The 16,978-nt window shown below is 37.5% G+C and overlaps 1 protein-coding gene across 2 annotated transcripts in view; it reads left to right on the top strand.

Annotated features, from left to right (window-relative positions):
* ATP8A2 (ATPase phospholipid transporting 8A2) overlaps nt 1–16,978 on the top strand; it is a 580,506-nt gene that overhangs the window by 202,049 nt on the left and 361,479 nt on the right. The gene's annotated exons all lie outside the window — the stretch shown is intronic.

Below are 16,978 nucleotides of genomic sequence, written 5' to 3'. Positions count from 1 at the left end.
CCACTGGCTAAATATCCCCACTCTGGCTTGTGGGCTTCAGGATTTATCTCAATGTGCCGCTTTTCCATTTGTGTCTCTGCCAGCAGGAAGCCCAGAACTCTCAGGTCATCCCTCCTCTCCTGGATTCTGATGCTCCTGTGCTCTGGGCCCCTGCAGAAACTTCCTCTCCCCAGTGTTCTCATTGCCCAGCACTCCCTACCCCATGGGCCTCTATTTCCCCCTACAGAACGTTTCACCTTTGGAACTAATGTGTATCATATATATAAAATTATATATCAAATATACAATAATTATAATAATACTATATATTATAATATAATAGAGGATTATAAAAAGGTACCATAAGATTTACCCTCTTAACCATTTTTAAGTGTATAGTTCAGTGGTTTTAAATATGTTCGTATTGTGCAGTCATCACCACCATCCATCTCTAGAACTCTTTTCATCTCACAGAACTCTGCACCCCCTTAAACAGCCTCCCCACTTCCTACCCCCAAATTCCTGGTAACCATCACGGTACTTTCTGTCTCTGTGGGTCTGAGTATTCTGGTGTATCATATAAGTGAAATCATTCAGCATTTGTCTTTCTGTGAGTGGCTTCATTCACTTAGAAAAATGTCCTCAAGGTTCATCCACATTGAGGAATGTGTTAGAATTTGCTTTTTTTTTAAGGCTGAATAATCATCCATTGTATGCATGTGCCACATTTTTTTATACATTTATTTATCAGCGGACACTTGGGTTGCTTCTGCCTTTTGGCTATTGTGAATAATGTTGCTCCGAAGATGAGTGACAAATATCTCTTTGAGACCCTTCCATTTTTTTACTATACTGTACTCAGAAGTAGAATTGTTGGATTGTATGGTGATTTTATGTTTAACTCTTTGAGGCACTGCCAGAGTATTTTATATTCCCAGCAGCAGTGCACAATGTTCCAACTTCATATCTTCACCAACACTGTTCTTTTCTTTTATTACATTTAAAAAAAATATTTTTGGTGATAGCATTCTGATAGGTGTGAGGTGGTATCTCATCGTGCATTGATTTACATTTCCTTAATAATTAGTGATGTTAGGCATCTTTTCAGGTACTTATCAGTCCTTTGTATATCATGTAAGAGAAAAAAATTCATCCTACTTTTAAGTCAGGTTGTTTGTTTGTTTTTTCCTTGTGAAATACTTTATATTTTGCTTTTAACCCTTTAGTTCCTTAGAACATAAGGTCCATGGAGCAAAAGTCTGAATTATTTTCTTACACTGGGCATTTTTACCTTCGGGACAGTGTTTTGCACAAATTAGGTACTCAATAAATGTTTGAAGGGAGTAAATGGACAAACTTAAGGAAATTTTCCAGTTACCAGTTCGAACTTCTACATAAAAGGTCATGCTGATGAGGCAGCGGCTCCAGCTGCTACTATGCTGGGCCGAGGGCAAGCCGACATTAGGAGGGAATCCGAACTGCAGCTGGTAGACACCAGAGTGGAGTGCGGTGCAGAGAAGTGCGCAGGGCCCTTGGATGAGGCCACCTAGGGTGTCTGTACCCAGAGCCCTCTTATTTCTTTATGATTTCCGGTTCTGAGGCATCCACAGCCTTAAAATAAACCTCTTTTTCTGGAGGTGACTCAGAAGTGAGCCTGTATTTTCTTCTTATACCAGGCATTCTCTGGAATCCAAGAGATGGACTTTGATTCTGCATAGCAGTACAGCATGCACAGCCCTGACTGAGACATTTGGTTTACCTTGGCCAAGGGGTGATTTGTGAAGCCAAACAGAATGTTTTATGGGTGTGAGCCTGATTTCCCGTGGTAACCCATTAAGAATGCTTCTTTCTTATCCAGTATTGAACATCCTTTAGTACAATGACTTTAATGTATTCAGCATCGGTTGAGCAGACGTGCATTTTCTATATACTTTTTCTGTTCTTTACTCAGAGGGGTTACTCCATATTTCTGACTGAAGTCCTTCTCCTCCCATTCTACCTCCTCTTCTTCTCCCCCCTTATTCTTTAATTTGGTTAAAAGCATTTCTATTCTTAGTAAAATTTCACTTGGTGGGTGTGGAGTAAAAGCAAAGTGCCAGGGCAATAAATTAGGTATATAGTAAGTTCTAGCGAAGCTCTCATTTGAGTTTTTAATGTTACTGGGCTCTGATGGTGAAGCAGAGAAGACAGTGATAGAGGAAATGGTCCAAGACCCAGAAGCATTGGGCCTGGCTTCCCTGACTTTATTGCTCATATAAATGTGAGGGGAATGGAGGGGCTCACTTCAAGTCCCAGAGCTGGCACTTGTCACCTTCACTTGACCAATAAGTATGTGTAGGCTAGGACTCCAAATGCTTATAAATAATTTGGATTCATATCTCTGTTGAGTTTTTCAGCTGTTGCCAAAATAAGGTCCATGCTCTGAGATACAGATGAGATCAGTGGTCTTTGAAATAAGGATTGGGTGTGTGGTGCTGCACCCCCTAGGGGGGCACTAGGTGATTATATGTCCAAAGAAAACATGTTTTCTTTTTTTTTAGGTTAAAAAAGGTACTAAGAAATCAGCTTTACTGATAATAATATGTGGCTTGCCGTTGGCACACTCAGTCCTTATTTCTGGCATACTGACCAGAAGCAGGGCTAGGAGGAGTGGGGAGGGGGAGGAGGGAGGCACGGAGTTGCACGTGTCAGAAGGGCTAACGCTGGGTCTCTGGCTCTTGTTTGCTTTTAGCCCATTGTAAAACATTGCCATTTACGTGTACTGGCTAAATGGACTTATGGACTATACTTAGTTTTGGTTTAACCAACTCTCATAAGGTGATGGCTTAAAGGGCTTCCTATTTTTTGAAAAAATGGAATGGAGGTAATAACAACTGAGGTAATAGGGCTTCCTATTTTTTGAAAAAAATGGAACTGAGGTAATAACAATGGAACTGTAAACAGAAGCCACAACAACATGGCATTGCTTGACCTGTGTGCTAGTTAAAGTTTTCCTTTGGCTACTTGATGAGTTAGAGCAAGGATCACATATGACAAGTCAAGCAAATTTCAAAATTACCCACAGGCCTACTATCATTAATCATGAATCTTGCCCTAGATTTATGTGGTATCTTCAAATAGAAGCTGTGACAATATGAAACCATTTTGGAATTAGTGGGACTTTAAAAAGTAAGAATCCTAAGTATGAGAATAAAAATCAACAGTTTTATTAGCAATTAAAAAAACATGTAATATTCAAATCAGCTATTGTTTGGACTTTCACAGAACCTACTGCTAGCTATTGAATAATAAGAATTGCCTTTTGATATTTGTTAGTAAAAGACAAAAGGTGCCAAGCCATTTGGGGAGCGTTTGTTTTCCTGCTGCAATAATATAGAGAAAATAACATGGCAACAGTGGAAATATATATACATGTATATGAATAGAGACCTATAGACAACTTTGCTGAGATTTTATAAGAAACAATTGGTTAAGCAAATTATGAAAAATAGGAGATTTGTTACATATTTGGATGGAAGAGTACCTATTTCTAACATGTGTTAACTTATGGACCACACCAGTGATTTTCAACTGGTGTGCTGCAAGAATTTTTAGAACGTGCAGTACCTGAGTAGTCAGAGGCACTGACATTTTACCTTAGATTGTCAAATAAAAAAAAATGACCATAGCCACCTTGAACAGTGTGGCTCAGTTGGTTGGGCATTGTCCTGCAAAGCAAAAGGTTGCCTGTTCAATTCCTGGTCAGGGCACATGCCTGGGTTTTGGATTCAGTCCCCAGTTGGGGACTTGCTCAAGAGGCAACCAGTTGATGTTTCTCTTGCACATTGATATTTCTCTCCCTCTCTTTCTCCTTCCTGCCCCCTCTCTCTAAAAATAAATTTAAAAAATATTTAAAGAAACGACAACAGCTAATAGAACAATAGCTGTCTGGTGTGAATAAATCAAAGTTATACCTGTTTTGGGGGGGTCAGATTGGCGAACAATATATTTTTGGTGTGCCACAGAATTTTAGTAATTAGTTTATCTGTGCCATGAGATGAAAAAGGTTGAAAATCGCTTGAATACACACAAACACACACATGCGCACACACACTAGTATTTTTTCTGAGTCATCAAAAGGAAGATGTATTGGTAACAGTATATTCTTCTAAGCAAAATGTTAATTCTCCAACAGAAAATGTTTTATGAAATAAGTATGTATGATCACTGATAGAAAGGCTTCTTAGGAATAAAAACAAAATCTTGTAAAGTTTATTACCAACATCTGTGGTGGAGACTACATTTTTTCAGCTTCTCTATGGCTGGACGTGGTGGTGAGATTTAATCATCATCGGTGGAATATGATAGGAGTGAGGTGGGAAATTTCTGTATTACCCATTGGAAAGGAAATCTCTTGCCCTGGTATTTCAGCTCTTCCCATATTTTTTGACTGCAAATGGCACAGCTGGAACCACTGTGGAAGTTATAGAATGGAGGGAGCTGCTTCATTACATTAGTGTCTGTGTGACTGTGAAGACCAGAATCCACAAACTTCCTCTGTGCGCATGTGCGTGTGTGTGTGTGTGAAAAATTTCTATAGTTTGAAACATTGCATGCGGAGTCTCTTTGTTTAGCTTCATAAAACAGAATCTGGAACAAAAAGTAATGTCATTACAGGGTCTTCCAGCATGGTGTAGGGTTGTCCTCAAAGAGAGATGAGGAAGGTCTACTTCTGCTGGTAAAGAAGAGAGAATGGGATTTGAGGGTCAAGGGATTTGGATCCATTCAAATTAATACAGGTGCCCTCATTCAAGTTCTTAAGGGCCCACTCTTTTTCAATCATCGTCCTAGTTCCCATGGAAAGAGACCTGGTGAGTCTGTGACTACAAGAGTCATCGAATTTTACAATGTATCTCCATTATCCCCTATAGTTCCCTTGTGCACCTTGGCAATCAAACTTCCTCAATCCTAGGCAACCACATACCTGCTTTCTATCACAATGGAGTAATTGTGCTTGTCCTAAAATTTTATGTGAGTGGAACTAAGCAATAGACTCCTTTTGTCTGGCTTCTTTTCATTCAACATAGTTATAGTGATGTCATCTTTGTTGCTGCATGTTCATTAGTTCATTTTTCTTGCTGAGTAGTATTAAATTGTATGGATGTACCATAATTTGTTTATTCATTCATCTGCTGAGGACATTTCAGTGATTTTCAATGAGAATTTTTTATACAATTTTTTTTTGGTGGATATATGTTTTTATTTATCTCTTGGATAAATGCCTAGGAGTAGCATTGTTTTAAGATGATTGATTTGTGGTACTATGTTACATAGCAATAGAAAACTAATACCAGTATCTTTTGAGGAGAAGAAGATTTTAATTTTGTTAAAATCAAATATTTTTCTTGTATAATTAGAACTTTGGTGCTCCAAGAAATATGCACTTACTCCAAGATTGGGAAAATTTCTTATGTTTTTTAAAGGATTTTTATAGTTATAACTTACGCATTTAGGTCTATGATCCATTTTTTTTGTACATAGAATATGGTATAAAGATTGAAGTCCAGGTTATTTTCCATATGGGTACCTAGTTTTTCTAGCACTATTTGTGCAAAACACTATTTGTTCCATGTAGAATTATCTTGAAACTTTCATTACAAATTGATTGATCACACATATGTGTGATTATATTCCTATACTCTAGTTTATTCTATTCATGTATATATCTATCTTTATGTCCAATTTCATATTTTCTTAATTATAATAGCTTTATAGCAAGTGTTGAAATCCTCCAACTTTGCTTTTTCCCCCAACATTGTTTTGGTTGTTCTAGGATTTTTGCACTTCTGTATACATTTTAGAATAAGGTTATCGATTTCTCCGAAAAGCTTACTAGAATATTTATGGAGGTTACATTAGATCTATAGGTAAATGTGGGTCATTTTAACATTTTAATGGTATTGATATTTCCAATCCATGGACATGCTATAGCTTTCATTACTTAGGTCTTCTTTAACTTCTCTTACAATATTTTATACTTTGCAGCATATAGGATTTGTACCTGTCAAAATTGTGTTACTTTTTCCCAACTATAATGTATGAACCATTTGGTTCTTTCACTTATTTTTATTATATTCATGTTTTTCTTTAGATACTTCAATGTATTTATGATAAATCTTTTAAGTTTTTTCTCTGGCAGTTCCATTCCTCTATCCTTCCCAGGTTTGTTTCCATCTTCTAATTTTTCTCTTGGCTTTGAGTCATGTTTTTCTATCATTTTTTGTATGTAGTAATTTTTTTTATCATATGCTAATTATTGTTAATGCTTTAAGTATCTGGATTCTGTTATTTTGCTTTAAAGATTATTGAGTTTTGGCAGACAGTTACTTGTGGGTTTATAGTAGCCTTTGTTCTAGAACTACTTTAATTTTACTACCAAGATGAAACTCTTTGGAGCTGTCCCCTAAGATCCTGTATATTTACTCTAGTTTTTACACTGTGGCTGGTTGGAACTTAAATATTTCCCAATTTTGTGTGAGTTCTGGGAATGTTTACCTTACAGGCCTGATAGTTGTTCATTCATTCATTCATTCATTCATTCATTCATTCATTCATGTATACATATTCATCCTTCACCCCCAAGTTTCATGGTGTCTTCTCCTACACATGCATAACTTAGTGTTTATTCAAAGATACAAGGTGATTCTTCAAGTTCTTTCTGTGTGTGGTTCCTCTCCAGTATGCTGCCCTGCAAATTCCAACCACCTACCATTCTCTAGCTCCAATTTCTGTCTTCTCATCAGTTATAATACCATACTCTTCTGGTGTCTCTGTTCCCTGAATCACATTTTGAAAAGTAGCTCCAGTAGAAAGCCTCAGCTATCATAAGGCTCACCTCACTAACTTCTCTTTTTCAAAGGATCATAGTGCTGCACTACCTATTGTCCAGTGTCTGAAAAACAGGTGTCTCAGGCATTCCCCACCCCCCAGTTTTCTAGTTGTTTACAAGTCTGGTATATCAGTTTTTATCATGCCTAGAAGTGGAATTTGAGTCATCCACTTCTGCCTCTGTCAGGTCGTCTTTGATAAATGCTAATTTCATGTTCACAGGTCTGTATCAGTTGGATTTTTTTTTTTTGGTAATGATTTGCTGCTCTTAGAGTTTGACCAGTTGTTTCTGGATTTGAGAACTCTAGGGAAACAGCTGGGTTAGGAAAATAATACTAGAGTAGAGTGTAAGTATCACCTCTGGGTTCCAAGGAAGAGGCAGGAGGACAACTGGAACGGCAAAGAAAGAACATCAAGATGATCATTTAAGAAACTATTCTGGGACTGCTTGCCTTGGACAGCCAGCACCTTTTCCCCCCTGGTGATAAGACCATCCTCACTGCCTTTAAAACCAAGCAGGTAAAAGAGTTCATCGTCGTTTCCCATCTTTAAACTGTTTCTTGGAACCACTTTTGATAACAGATATAGGAACAGTCAGGGTACGGTGCAGGAAATTGTGATAGTCCTGTATGATCAGGACATAAATACCACGCCTGTTATTTGAACAGAGTAGTTAAATGTATAGAGTTGTGAATTAAGTATAGAATTGTTAATTAGGCAAGTGATAGTATAAAAAGAAAATACTAGGCAGAGGTGGGCAAATTACAACTCTCAAGAGAAATCTGAGCCAGCACCAGTTTTTGAAAACAAAGTTTTATTTTGAACACAGCCATCCCCATACACATTGCCCATGGCTGCTTTGGTACTACAATGGTGGACTTGAGTAGTTGAGACAGATACTTTGTGCCCACAAACCCTAAAACATTTACCAGCTTGTCCTTTTTGGAAATAGTTTGCCCTGCTCTAAGGTATTTTGTGGTGGCAACTGAGGGAAGCAGCTACCAGTGGCTAGGGCTAAGGGGACAGAGGGAAGAGACTGGAATTTTTAAGACATGTAGATTTCAAAGAGGAGTCCATTGAAGCTGACACTCAGATCTCTGATGAAAACAAGATGCTTGCCCTACTCTAGTGTCTCTGTATTTAGGGTGGAAGACAGTGAAGATAGTTTTGCAAGTGTTGGAAAATCTGAAATTTGGATTCATGTTCTGCTATAGAAAGAAACTATGCTGCCAAAGTGAAGGGGTAGCTATCAAGGAAGCTTCAAGCAAAAAGCCCACAGAAGGCAAATAGGAGGAGCAAGTCTCTTTTCCACCTCCAGACTGGCATCCTCTCTTGCTTCTCTTACTGGTGGAATCTAGCAGGGAGCCTGATGCCAAATCAGGACTATGGTTTGTGGAGTTCCTGCTGTAGTATCACAAGCTTAGTTTAGAAGGTGGGTTCAGGCTGATAGGTGTTAACCCAATAACTGCCGCAGAAACTAATTACAAATATAAAATAAATTAAAACAGGAAATTAGGTGCTTGTCAAATTGTTGGAAAAGCTGAAGAAGCAGAAGTCAGTGTGTCCTAGGTAGGCTTCAAGTTCATGCCCCTGCCACTTTATCCCCAAGGTCAAGACACTGTTGCTGCTGCCCAGGAGACTTCAGGAAGTCACTGCAGATGCTCCAGGTTCCCTAAACCTATGACATCAGTAAACATTACCTAGCACAGGCTAATTTATAGGCAAGAAGTAGGAACCAGAAGAGCACACATGCTATAGAAGCTCATTGATGTGATTAATTTATAAAATTTAGACTTTAACATATAGCAGATTCTTTACAGAATTTTGTAATGATATGTGTAGTGACCATAAACATCTTGTGGACTACTCAGAAGTTTACCCTCTTCTTTCTGTTGTTGTTTGTTCCCATGGCAAAACACTTTAACATTTGTCAGACTTAATGATGATGGCAGCTGGCCTAATGATTAGGAAGCAGACTCTAGAATGCCTGCCTGGGCTCAAATACTGCTCTTTGGGCTGAGAAGAGTCTTTGACCCACAATAAATTCTCATAGTAAGTCACAGTTACTATTTACTTTCTATTTTTCTCTTACAAAAGTCCAGTTTTCAAATTGAATATTTTCTTTGATGATAGGTGACTCCATGATTACTTCAAATATGTTTAAAATATGTAAAGGCATGTATGTATACATACCCCCAGACATACTGTTGTCATTTATTGTTTTGAGATAAAGGGGATAATGTAATATAGAGAGGCCCCTTTTTTCGTATAGAGAAAACACTTTGAAAAGATGGGGGTGGGCAAAGGGGAGATACAACAGGGGGGATGGAAAGAGACTTTGCTTGGGGCAGTGGACACACGATGCAGTGTGCAAATCATACATCGTTGTATTGACTTGTATGCTTGAAACCTGTAGGTTTTAATAACCAGTGTTACCCCCAATAAATCAATAAAAAAGAATATCTATTTTTAGAAATACTTGTATTTTTATGTACTTTTATTGCAGAAAATGTGGGTCATGTATCTTCAGCAGTGGAGTGAGCAGCCTCTCAAGTAACAAAAGCTCATGTCTGTTGAGTGCTTAATTTGTGAGCACCTGGCACTTTACCCAAGTTCTCTCTCTTAATCTTCCTAGCAACTCTTCAAGGCAGTGAACTTTTCTTTTTTCAAGCTGGTGCTAAATTATTTGTTTGAAAATTTCCATTTTTCCTACCATCCTGATGATAAATTCTAATATTTACCTACTTAGTAAGGTTACTTTATAACTGTATTTTTTATTCAACATCTTTTGTGGAGGTAGTAAGATTGTAGTATACTAGAAATGTTACGTGAGCAATTTTTTTCCTGATCTAATTTTTTCCTGATCTAATTTTAGGCATGATCAATTAATAATTCTTTTAATATTTTGAAGATACTTACATTTAAAGGTCAGAGAGACTATTAAGAAAACTTTTCTGTTGTTATATATTAGTAATAAATGTTATTGAGGAATATAAAGCAAGATATGGGAGGCATGAAAAGCAGGGAGAGCAGAGGATACTATGTCATATATAATGGTTAGGGCAATTCTCCCTAATAAGATGATGGTATTCGAGCAGACTTGGAGGAAGGGAGCCATGGGGCTGTCTGGTTAGGGGACTTCACATTTCAATTTGTGTTGTCACCAGAGAGGGGCCAGGACTAAGGTTGGTCTGCTCCAGCACAGTCTGGAATGTGTGGCTTCTTGATTTGGAGCAGCAAAGATTTTGTGGCACGAGTCCAGGTAATTTTGAGAGTACATTTACTAAAGTTGGGGACAGTGAAACAAAGGAAAGGCTTAAGACAAAAGAGGCAAGATCACAGCAACAGAAGTGAGCCTAGAGGCCAGACGCGAAGTCAATGGTAACAGAAGGGAGACACACTGGGCTGTGTGAACTCAGTAAAGGAAGTTATAGAGGCAAAAGGAGGGCCCTTGAAGACCGGTTCAGGGAGTTAGCCTGGGGCAAGCTGCTGCTGCCCGCTGCTCCCCTGGTTGCAAGTCTCATGAGGACCCTTAGAGCTCAGGAGAAAGAAAGCAAAAGTACATACCTGAGAAAAGGGAGTGTGGGCCTGCTCAAGAGGGAGCTCACACTAGGTCCTTTGTCTTGAGGGTTCTCATTGTCTCCCAAAGGGGGAAGTTTTAGGGGAGGTCTCAGGGGATGATCTGAACAGAATATTCAACAACTTTCCAGATGTGCTCTTTAATATGCCGATGCATCAAAATGAGCATATAGGGGAGTTTGGGATCATTCTTCCCTTAGCTTCACTGTTTTACTTTTACCTTAGATTTGTCTGGCTCTAATTTTCTTTTTTTAGTTTATCCTCTGATTTCATCTTTTCTGGGGTTTGGCTGGCACTAATGGCACCAATTGGGTCTCTGTTATCTCTCTCCCTGACTAGGGTGATTTAAGCTACTCATTCTCTCTATTTAAGCTACTCTATCTCTCTCCCTGATTGTGATTTAAGCTACTCATTCTTTGGTTGGAAAGGAGGGGTATAAACCATCTGTTCCTATGTGTCTTAGTTAAGGAAGGTAAGATCTTGTGATTTATTAGCAGGCTATTAATTGCTTGGCCTTGTTTAACTATCTTGTCTCAGTTTCATTCCACTTGCCAAGGAATTTTCCTAGCTTCTTAGTATCCTGCCTTAGTCTGGATAGTTTGTTTATGCCAATTGTCCTGGCATAATTTTAAAGTGCTCCTATGACTTCCTGAAGTATCCTGGTTCAGGTGGCTAAAAAAGTCAGCAGCCTGTATCTGCAAGATAGTGTCCCAGGAAGGTGTTCACAAAGTATAAAGACCCAAGGCTGATGCATTTCTCTGAGCGTAGTGAGGAAGGGACAGGGTGGAGTATGTGTGGAGTGGAGTGGAATGGAGTAGAGTGGGTGATGGGGAGTATGGAGTTGAGTGCAATGCATATGGAATGGAGTAGGTAAGGGAGAGGGGACAGAGGGAGTCAGAGAAATAGTAGGGACTTTACCTTGTCATCTAGTCAGCCGTTGTTATGACTTGACTTTATTCTGAGTGAAATTGGTAGTCATTGGTGGAACTGAGAAGAATAATGATATGATGTGATATACCTTTTAAAAGGGTATCTAGCTGCTGGGGTAGATGTGGACTAGAAGGAGGCGAGAGCAGGAACAGAGAGCCCAGTTAGCAGGCCGTTGCACTAATCCAGGTAGGAGATGCTGGTGAGGGTTAGATCAGGGTGTCATCAGTACTGGTGATGGGAAGTGGTGAGATTCTGGGTATATAGTATTTTCACAGTAAAGCTTGCAGGATTTGCTGACATATTGAATGTGGAATATTAGAAGTTAAGACTACAGGGTTTAGATCTTAGCAACTGGAAGGATTGAGTTGCTGCTTCTGAGATGAAGACTGTGGGTGGTGGAGGGGAATCAGGAATCTTTTTGGATGTGTTAGGGTTGAGAAGGCTGTTAGATAATGCCGGGCTGTTGTTGAATATGTAAGTCTGGCAGTTCAGGAGAGAGGTGTAGGATGGAGAGAGATTCTTGGGAGTATTCAGTGTATAGTTTTAAAAACTGTGATACTTAATCAGACTCCCAGGATTCATTGGAGAAGTGAAGAGATTGAGAATTGAGCTACAGGGATACTTTCTTTTTCTTTTTTTACTCAAATGTTTAATTTTTTAAAATATATTTTATTAATTATGCTATTATAGTTTTCCCATTTTTTCTCCCCTTTATTCCCTTTTATTTCCCTCCTCCCGGTACCCACCTCCACCATCCTTCCCCTACCTCAATTCATGTCCATGGGTCATACATATAAATTCTTTGGCTTCTCCATTTCCCATACTATTCATAACCTCCCCCTGTCTATTTTGTACCTACCATTTATGTTTCTTATTCCCTGTACCTTTTCCCTTTCCCCACCGATAACCCTCCATGTGATCTCCATTCCTGTGAATCTGTTCCCATTCTAGCTGTTTACTTACTTTATTTTTGCTTTTTTTTTTCATTGTTAGGTTTGGTTGTTGATAATTGTTAGTTTCTTGTCATTTTACTGTTCGCATTTTTGATCTTCTTTTTCTTAGATACATCCCTTTAACATTTCATATAATAAGGGCTTGGCGATGATGAATTCCTTTAACTTGATCTTATCTGGGAAGCACTTTATCTGCCCTTCCATTCTAAATGATAGCTTTGCTGGATAGAGTAATCTTGGATGTAAGACCTTGCCTTTCATGACTTAGAATACTTCTTTCCAGCCCCTTCTTGCCTGCAAGGTTTCTTTTGAAAAATCTGCTGACAGTCTTATGGGAATTCCTTAGTAGGTAATGGTCTCCTTTTCTCTTGCTGCTTTTAAGATTCTTTCCTTATCTTTAATCTTGGGAAATGTAATTATGATGAGCTTTGGTGTGTTCCTCCTTGGGTCCAACTTTTTTTGAGGGGACTCTCTGAGCTTCTTGGACTCCCTGGAAGTCTATTTTTTGTGCCAGATTAGTGATGTTCTCTTTCGTTATGTTTTCAATTACTTGCTCTTCCTTTCCTTCTTCTAGCACCTCCAGGGATACTTTCTTGTTTAAAAATTTGGGAGATGAAAGCCAGGAAAGGAGACCAAGAGGGTGTGGCCATTGTGGTAGATGGAAAAACAAGACATTGGTATCTTGGAAACCAAATAGAATAAAGTCTTTCAAGAATGGGGGAAGGAACAGCTGCTCTATAGCTACAGCGATGAAGTCTGAGAATTAATTATTGATTTAGCAATGCGGAGCTTATTGGTGACCATCAGGAGCTATTTGGAGGATATTGTGGGGTTGGATGCCAGACTGGAGTGGGTCCAAAGAATTAGGTGGAGAAGAATTGGAGAAAGCAAGTGTGTGTAGAGACTTCTGTGAGTTTTACTGAAACTTTTGATAGATCTTTGGTTAGTGTGGTCATCTATTTCCTTGTTCTGATGGCAAGTTAATGAGTGACTTTATTCTTCTATAGGTGTACCATAAATCATCATTTAAAAATAGATTTTATCAATAACAAGAATATACTTTTATTAACGCTTTCTCTGTTTAAGTGAAAGAGGTGGATATTTGTTACTAATGGTCTTGAAATAATCAATTGATTCAATCAGAACTTTAAACTTAATTTTTACTCTATAAACAAGATCAAAGTATTTATAATCTAACAGTTATATTTTTGTTTATGTTTTTCACAAAACAGAACTGGTAGTACTTTTTTGTTCTACTGTAGCTACTTAAAAAATCGTTCCTGTCTGGTGTGTTTATTTATGATAGATGGTCCATGTCTGTGTACTCCAGCTTTGGGAAGGACAGTCAGTGCAGAACTCTTTGTCCACCTCTCATGTTAATGGTGTCCTTGAAATCATCAAAAGCATAGAGTGACAGACAAGCACAACCTGTCAGGAAGCCTGATGATTCTCACCACTACTGGCTTCTGAAGTGAAGAAAATCAGTAATTGCATAGTGTATCATAAAGATATCTCATGAAAAATGCTTAGTGTCAACAGTGAGGGAAGTTCTAAGGCTGAGAAAACAACTTACTTTGCTGTGAAAAACCAGGCAATGTACTATAAGAGAAAAATTATTACATTGGAGGCTTAAGTTCACCAAGTTTCTTTATCAATGAAGTTTATTCTTTGGTCAAGTTTCTAAGTACTGTTGTCCATATATAAAGTAACATGTAGAATTGGGCATATTTTATTTGGAATGACTTCTAAGATATCATCTAAGAACCTTTGATGTCGTTCAGTTGATTAATGGGAGCATAATTATTAAGCTTTGTTCTGGGGATAATTTAGATTCTCTGGCAATCTAAGTTTTAAACATCATTTAAAAATGTAAATGATATTTCACTCTTGTAAAAATCACCCAACCCATTAATGTAAAAAATAGATATAAATTAGAATAAAACTTATAAAGTTACTTGGAATCCTACTACCTAAATAACTACTTTAAAATTTGGTTAATGGTCTAAGACCTTTTTTTGTGGAGATAGGCAGAAGCATGTATTTTATATCCATGATGCCTAAAAATAGATATAGAAACTATCAATTTTAAGTAACTTGAAGAGGCACAATGTGGCTAGTGGCTACCATATCAGGTAGCACACAGTAGATCTTTTTCAGTCCCTAAGCAAGGGTCAGCAGACTCTGGCCAATTGGGCCAAATCCAGCTTCCCACCTGTTTAAATAAAGTTTTATTGGAACTCAGCCAGGTACATTCATTCATGCATTGTCAGTGGCTGCTTTAGTGCTGCAATGGCAGAGTTGGGTAGTTGTAACACAGGACAATGGCTCATCGATGTTAAACTATTTACTACCTGGATCTGTACACAATGTCTTTTGACTCCTGCCCTGTCTGATAAAGGGGAAACCAACCCAGTTCTAGTTCCATTGTTTGCTCCTGCTACATCTTCTAAAACAAGGTTTTTTGACATTTAATAATTAGTATTATGAGAGAAATGGAATCTATGACTAGTTTGTGGAGACAGACTTTGAAATAAATAGGTTCTTTGAAATAATACAGGTTTTATGCAGCCTTTAAACACTTTTGCTGGTGAATCTCAAAGAGGATGGTACAGAGTATTTTGTTGACCACTGAAACTTATTGACCACTGAATTTTAATTTGATGAGTAACTCTAATGATAAGCAACATAGATTTAGGAATGCTGCTTTTATAATGAGTAGTTTTTCTTCTTGACAGGTGATAGTAAAATAAAAACATATGAAAGAGAATGCTCAACCTGAGAAAATTATGCTTAATTTCTGAATTTATATTAAATTAACAGATATTTAAGTACTTTTTTTAGGCCAGGCAGATTGCTAGGATTATCAAATGACAGCATATTCTCTACCATCCTCAGGTTTTTATCTTAGCTGAGCAAATAGCCACTGCATCTTGACTTACATGATTAAAGTTCTTTTTGTGGTAATTGCCACAAAGGCAAAGTATAAGGTGCTCTAAGTTATATAGTGTTACATGGCTAGGGCAAGGGTTGGCATTTTTTTTCTGTAAAGGACCAGACAGTAAACAGGTTAGGCTTTGTGCGCCATATGCTCTGTCTAGGTCACAACTATCCAGTTCTCTATTGTGATAAGAAAGCAGCTGTAGATCACACACACATCATAAATATGTTGTGTGTGGATCAGTGTGCCACACAAAACTATATATGTATGTGTCTCCCTGCACACAAATTCTTCTTGTTTTCCAGAAATGACTGTACAAGCCATAAACTTACAAAGGAAGTCTCAACATAATTTCAGAGACTTAGTTCTTTTTCGCTTATGTTCTGTGAAGACAGTGCACTGAACCAATAAATCAGTGATTATAGAAAAAAGACCATTATAAAAACCTGTGCTCTTGGAAATTTTACAACTATACTTATAAATAATTCAGGAGTCAAGAGGAAATCAAATTGGAAATTAGAAAATACTTTGGACTGAATTATTAAAAAATACTTTGTATCAAAAATCATGGGTATGAATGCCCCAAAGAGAGAAATTTATAGCACTGTTGATTATGTTATAAAAGAAGAAAGCCTTAAAATTTATGGTCTATACATACAACTTAAGATATTAGTCAAAGGACAGGAGAAGATCAACAAAACCACAAGAAAATTCTGTAAAAGAACTTAGATAAACTCAAGCAAAGCATAGTAGGCATGGGAAAAGAGAAAAGGCTACAGGTGGAGACAGCAGTCAGTAGAATAATATGAAAATACCATGAATCACTTTATATAAATAAATTTGAAACTTTGACAAAATGGGTAATTACCTAGGAAAAATACAACTTTCAGAATCTGACTCAAGATATAGAAAGCTTGAATGACCTACAACCATTAAAGTGGTATCACTACTTTTAATTTTTCCTACATAAAGAACACCAGACATCTTTGTGATGTTTACAGTATGGTTTTATCAAGCATTAAAGGAATGATTTTATACATTTTCAATTTTATACAAAATCTTCCAGAAGATAATAAAAATACATTACAATACTACGTGTAGTGTAGTTGATACTAATGTAACCTTCAAATCAAAACCATAGAATGAAAAAGAAAAATTGGAGGACAATCTCAGCTGTGAACTGAGAGGTAAAATTCTTTAGTAAAAACTGACAAACTAAATCTAAAAATGTGAAAAAAATCATACATTGTAATCTAGCTCAGTTTAATTCCAGGAATGTAAGGAAGTATGTTTTCTTTAGAAAAATATGTTGTTAATATATTTTTCCTCCTTAATAGATACAAGAGAAAACCATGTAATCATCTAATTTAAATGCAGAAAAAAATCCAAAATTTAGCACTTATTTACAATTAACCAACACAGCCACAAACTTTTAATCCTGAGTCAGGAGTGGACTTCTTTAGCCTGATAGGGTGCACCTACTGAAATTGTGTCAGACATCATACGTCATGGTCAAGTGGCAGAATCATTCCATTTGATACTACACTTGATCTTAGCCAAAAGGCCGACAAGCGAGCGGAATCATTCCATTTGAAGTGCAGATTGGAAAGGCAAGTTACTTGCCTGTTATCCTTTTTTTCTTTACAAGTAAAATTTATTTTTTACTTTTTATTAAAATCTATTTTATTGATTATGTTATTACAGTTGTCCCGTTTTCCCCCCTTCACTCCCC

This window comes from Artibeus jamaicensis, unplaced genomic scaffold, assembly GCF_021234435.1.
Source record: "Artibeus jamaicensis isolate MK-2021 breed Jamaican fruit bat unplaced genomic scaffold, CSHL_Jam_final contig_793, whole genome shotgun sequence".
Taxonomy (NCBI): domain Eukaryota; kingdom Metazoa; phylum Chordata; class Mammalia; order Chiroptera; family Phyllostomidae; genus Artibeus; species Artibeus jamaicensis.
Note: the sequence above shows the minus strand (reverse complement) of the source record. Positions and strands in the feature narration are given on the sequence as shown.